This window comes from Gadus chalcogrammus, chromosome 12 (genome assembly GCF_026213295.1).
Source record: "Gadus chalcogrammus isolate NIFS_2021 chromosome 12, NIFS_Gcha_1.0, whole genome shotgun sequence".
NCBI lineage: Eukaryota > Metazoa > Chordata > Actinopteri > Gadiformes > Gadidae > Gadus > Gadus chalcogrammus.
Genome location: NC_079423.1, coordinates 7,019,204 through 7,024,203, shown reverse-complemented (window position 1 = coordinate 7,024,203; position 5,000 = coordinate 7,019,204). Strand labels below are relative to the sequence as shown.

The window sequence follows — 5,000 nt, the reverse complement described above, 5'->3', positions numbered from 1 at the left end:
GGTCACGGTACGCCACGGAGTCAATGAGCTCGAGTTGAAAAAGAAAAAGCTTACAGCACCTGGTAATCCCAGGCTGTCTCCCATCCAAGTACTAACCAGGCCCGACCCTGCTTAGCTTCCGTGTTCAGACGAGATCGGGCGTGTTTTTTTTTGTTTTCTTTTGGTGACACCCGTCACTACTTACAGCAACCTGGGCTTCTGAGGAGGTCTCCCATCCAAGTACTAACCAGGCCCGACCCTGCTTAGCTTCCAAGATCAGACGAGATCGCGCGTATTCAGGGTGGTATGGCCGTAAGCAATTAGTGCAGGCGCAAAACCAGGTTTTATACAGTAGGAGTGAGAAAGCTGCTGAGGCTCGACGTTACACTTTTACAAAAACAATCATTAGTTAGATATAAACGGCAGTAATTGATTCAGTAGGACTCCTTATCCATGTAAACGATCATTGTGACATCTGAATTCATTAATTAACTGAAATACACTGCGTGTGCGTGTGATGTTAAATGTTTGAACCAAGGTTAACGTTTAAAGTGTCAGAGAATGGGTGGTGATTTTTTGACGTCCTCCCATGATCTGAAGTGAGCGTGCGTGTTTGTGTTGGTGAAAGTTTAAGAAATGTACAACTGTCGGTTCAGCTCTCTGGTGCTCCCTGCTGGCAGTATCACTATACTGTCCTCATGTTTCACAAAAACAGTTTTGAGAGACGTTGTCAGTTTTTGTATGTTGCTTAAATCCTCCAAAGCGGTTTGCAGTAAACATCAGGTCACGGTACGCCACGGAGTCAATGAGCTCGAGTTGAAAAAGAAAATGCATACAGCACCTGGTATTCCCAGGCGGTCTGCCATCCAAGTACTAACCAGGCCCGACCCTGCTTAGCTTCCGAGATCAGACGAGATCGGGCGTGTACAGGGTGGTATGGCCGTAAGCAATTAGTGCAGGAGCAAAACCAGGTTTTATACAGTAGCACATAAGGAGTGAGAAAGCTGCTGAGGCTCGACGTTACACTTTTACAAAAACAATCATTAGTTAGATATAAACGGCAGTAATTGATTCAGTAGGACTCCTTATCCATGTAAACGATCATTGTGACATCTGAATTCATTAATTATCTGAAATACACTGCGTGTGCGTGTGATGTTAAATGTTTGAACCAAGGTTGACGGTTAAAGTGTCAGAGAATGGGTGGTGATTTTTTGACGTCCTCCCATGATCTGAAGTGAGCGTGCGTGTTTGTGTTGGTGAAAGTTTAAGAAATGTACAACTGTCGTTTCAGCTCTCTGGTGCTCCCTGCTGGCAGTATCACTATACTTCCTCGTGTTTCACAAAAATAGTTTTGAGAGACGTTGTCAGTCTTTGTATGTTGCTTAAATCCTCCAAAGCGGTTGGCAGTAAACATCAGGTCACGGTAGGGCACGGAGGCAATGAGCTCGAGTTGAAAAAGAAATAGCTTACAGCACCTGGTATTCCCAGGCGGTCTCCCAACCAAGTACTAACCAGGCCCGACCCTGCTTAGCTTCCGAGATCAGACGAGATCGGGCTTGTTCAGGGTGGTATGGCCGTAATCAAATAGTGCTGGCGCAAAACCAGGTTTTATACATAAGCACATAAGGAGTGAGAAACCTGCTAAGGCTCGACGTTACACTTTTACAAAAACAATCATTAGTTAGATATAAACGGCAGTAATTGATTCAGTAGGACCCCTTATCCATGTAAACGATCATTGTGACATCTGAATTCATTAATTATCTGAAATACACTGCGTGTGCGTGTGATGTTAAATGTTTGAACCAAGGTTAACGGTTAAAGTGTCAGAGAATGGGTGGTGATTTTTGGACGTCCTCCCATGATCTGAAGTGAGCGTGCATGTTTGTGTTGGTGAAAGTTTAAGAAATGTACAACAGTCGTTTCAGCTCTCTGGTGTTCCTGCTGGCAGTATCACTATACTGTCCTCGTGTTTCACAAAAATAGTTTTGAGAAACGTTGTCAGTCTTTGTATGTTGCTTAAATCCTCCAAAGCGGTTGGCAGTAAACATCAGGTCACGGTAGGCCACGGAGGCAATGAGCTCGAGTTGAAAAAGAAAAAGCTTACAGCACCTGGTATTCCCAGGCGGTCTCTCATCCAAGTTCTAACCAGGCCCGACCCAGCTTAGCTTCCTAGATCAGACGAGATCGGGCGTGTTCAGGGTGGTATGGCCGTAATCAATTAGTGCTGGCGCAAAACCAGGTTTTATACAGAAGCACATAAGGAGTGAGAAACCTGCTGAGGCTCGACGTTACACTTTTACAAAAACAATCATTAGTTAGACATAAACGGCAGTAATTGATTCAGTAGGACTCCTTATCCATGTAAACGATCATTGTGACATCTGAATTCATTATTTCTCTGAAATACACTGCGTGTGCGTGTGATGTTAAATGTTTGAACCAAGGTTAACGGTTAAAGTGTCAGAGAATGGGTGGTGATTTTTGGACGTCCTCCCATGATCTGAAGTGAGCGTGCGTGTTTGTGTTGGTGAAAGTTTAAGAAATGTACAACTGTCGTTTCAGCTCTCTGGTGCTCCCTGCTGGCAGTATCACTATACTGTCCTCGTGTTTCACAAAAATAGTTTTGAGAGACGTTGTCAGTCTTTGTATGTTGCTTAAATCCTCCAAAGCGGTTGGCAGTAAACATCAGGTCACGGTAGGCCACGGAGGCAATGAGCTCGAGTTGAAAAAGAAAAAGCTTACCGCACCTGGTATTCCCAGGCGGTCTCCCATCCAAATACTAACCAGGCCCGACCCTGCTTAGCTTCCGAGATCAGACGAGATCGGGCGTGTTCAGGGTGGTATGGCCGTAAGCAAATAGTGCTGGCGCAAAACCAGGTTTTATACAGTAGCACATAAGGAGTGAGAAACCTGCTGAGGCTCGACGTTACACTTTTACAAAAACAATCATTAGTTAGATATAAACGGCAGTAATTGATTCAGTAGGACTCCTTATCCATGTAAACGATCATTGTGACATCTGAATTCATTAATTCTCTGAAAATACACTGCGTGTGCGTGTGATGTTAAATGTTTGAACCAAGGTTAACGGTTAAAGTGTCAGAGAATGGGTGGTGATTTTTGGACGTCCTCCCATGATCTGAAGTGAGCGTGCGTGTTTGTGTTGGTGAAAGTTTAAGAAATGTACAACTGTCGTTTCAGCTCTCTGGTGCTCCCTGCTGGCAGTATCACTATACTGTCCTCGTGTTTCACAAAAATAGTTTTGAGAGACGTTGTCAGTCTTTGTATGTTGCTTAAATCCTCCAAAGCGGTTGGCAGTAAACATCAGGTCACGGTAGGCCACGGAGGCAATGAGCTCGAGTTGAAAAAGAAAAAGCTTACTGCAACCTGGTATTCCCAGGCGGTCTCCCATCCAAGTACTAACCAGGCCCGACCCTGCTTAGCTTCCGAGATCAGACGAGATCGGGCATGTTCAGGGTGGTATGGCCGTAAGCAAATAGTGCTGGCGCAAAACCAGGTTTTATACAGTAGCACATAAGGAGTGAGAAACCTGCTGAGGCTCGACGTTACACTTTTACAAAAACAATCATTAGTTAGATATAAACGGCAGTATTTGATTCAGTAGGACTCCTTATCCATGTAAACGATCATTGTGACATCTGAATTCATTAATTATCTGCAATACACTGCGTGTGCGTGTGATGTTAAATGTTTGAACCAAGGTTAACGGTTAAAGGGTCAGAGAATGGGTGGTGATTTTTTGACGTCCTCCCATGATCTGAAGTGAGCGTGCGTGTTTGTGTTGGTGAAAGTTTAAGAAATGTACAACTGTCGTTTCAGCTCTCTGGTGATCCCTGCTGGCAGTATCACTATACTGTCCTCATGTTTCACAAAAATAGTTTTGAGAGACGTTGTCAGTCTTTGTATGTTGCTTAAATCCTCCAAAGCGGTTGGCAGTAAACATCAGGTCACGGTAGGCCACGGAGGCAATGAGCTCGAGTTGAAAAAGGAAAAGCTTACAGCACCTGGTAATCCCAGGCGGTCTCCCATCCAAGAACTAACCAGTCCCGACCCTGCTTAGCTTCCGTGATCAGACGAGATCGGGCGTGTTCAGGGTGGTATGGCCGTAAGCAATTAGTGCAGGCGCAAAACCAGGTTTTATGCAGTAGCACATAAGGAGTGAGAAAGCTGCAGAGGCTCGACGTTACACTTTTACAAAAACAATCATTAGTTAGATATAAACGGCAGTAATTGATTCAGTAGGACTCCTTATCCATGTAAACGATCATTGTGACATCTGAATTCATTAATTATCTGAAATACACTGCGTGTGCGTGTGATGTTTGAACCAAGGTTAAAGGTTAAAGTGTCAGAGAATGGGTGGTGATTTTTTGACGTCCTCCCATGATCTGAAGTGAGCGTGCGTGTTTGTGTTGGTGAAAGTTTAAGAAATGTACAACTGTCGGTTCAGCTCTCTGGTGCTCCCTGCTGGCAGTATCACTATACTGTCCTCATGTTTCACAAAAACAGTTTTGAGAGACGTTGTCAGTTTTGGTATGTTGCTTAAATCCTCCAAAGCGGTTGGCAGTGAACATCAGGTCACGGTAGGTCACGGTAAGCCACGGAGGCAATGAGCTCGAGTTGAAAAAGGAAAAGCTTACAGCACCTGGTATTCCCAGGCTGTCTCCCATCCAAGTACTAACCAGGCCCGACCCTGCTCAGCTTCCGAGATCAGACGAGATCGGGCGTGTTTTTTTTTTTTTTTTTCTTTTGGTGACACCCGTCACTACTTACAGCAACCTGGGCTTCTGAGGAGGTCTCCCATCCGAGTACTAACCAGGCCCGACCCTGCTTAGCTTCCGAGATCAGACGAGATTGCGCGTGTTCAGGGTGGTATGGCCGTAAGCAATTAGTGCAGGCGCAAAACCAGGTTTTATACAGTAGGAGTGAGAAAGCTGCTGAGGCTCGACGTTACACTTTTACAAAAACAATCATTAGTTAGATATAAACGGCAG

The 5,000-nt window shown here is 44.8% G+C and overlaps 6 non-coding genes and 2 pseudogenes across 6 annotated transcripts; all 8 read right to left on the bottom strand.

Annotated features, from left to right (window-relative positions):
- Positions 1-177: 177 nt before the first annotated feature.
- On the bottom strand, positions 178-297 carry LOC130395502 (5S ribosomal RNA). The gene has a single exon (XR_008898552.1). It is a non-coding gene; the product is annotated as a 5S ribosomal RNA (ribosomal RNA).
- Positions 298-808: 511 nt separating this feature from the next.
- On the bottom strand, positions 809-927 carry LOC130394381 (5S ribosomal RNA). The gene has a single exon (XR_008897546.1). It is a non-coding gene; the product is annotated as a 5S ribosomal RNA (ribosomal RNA).
- A 518-nt stretch (positions 928-1,445) lies between these two features.
- LOC130394495 (5S ribosomal RNA) lies at positions 1,446-1,564 on the bottom strand. Its single transcript, XR_008897647.1, has one exon. It is a non-coding gene; the product is annotated as a 5S ribosomal RNA (ribosomal RNA).
- A 518-nt stretch (positions 1,565-2,082) lies between these two features.
- Positions 2,083-2,201, bottom strand: LOC130396103 (5S ribosomal RNA; annotated as a pseudogene).
- A 519-nt stretch (positions 2,202-2,720) lies between these two features.
- On the bottom strand, positions 2,721-2,839 carry LOC130401345 (5S ribosomal RNA). The gene has a single exon (XR_008903807.1). It is a non-coding gene; the product is annotated as a 5S ribosomal RNA (ribosomal RNA).
- A 520-nt stretch (positions 2,840-3,359) lies between these two features.
- On the bottom strand, positions 3,360-3,479 carry LOC130401333 (5S ribosomal RNA). The gene has a single exon (XR_008903795.1). It is a non-coding gene; the product is annotated as a 5S ribosomal RNA (ribosomal RNA).
- A 519-nt stretch (positions 3,480-3,998) lies between these two features.
- LOC130396034 (5S ribosomal RNA) lies at positions 3,999-4,117 on the bottom strand (annotated as a pseudogene).
- A 655-nt stretch (positions 4,118-4,772) lies between these two features.
- On the bottom strand, positions 4,773-4,892 carry LOC130395800 (5S ribosomal RNA). Its single transcript, XR_008898811.1, has one exon. It is a non-coding gene; the product is annotated as a 5S ribosomal RNA (ribosomal RNA).
- Between the last annotated feature and the right edge of the window lie 108 nt (positions 4,893-5,000).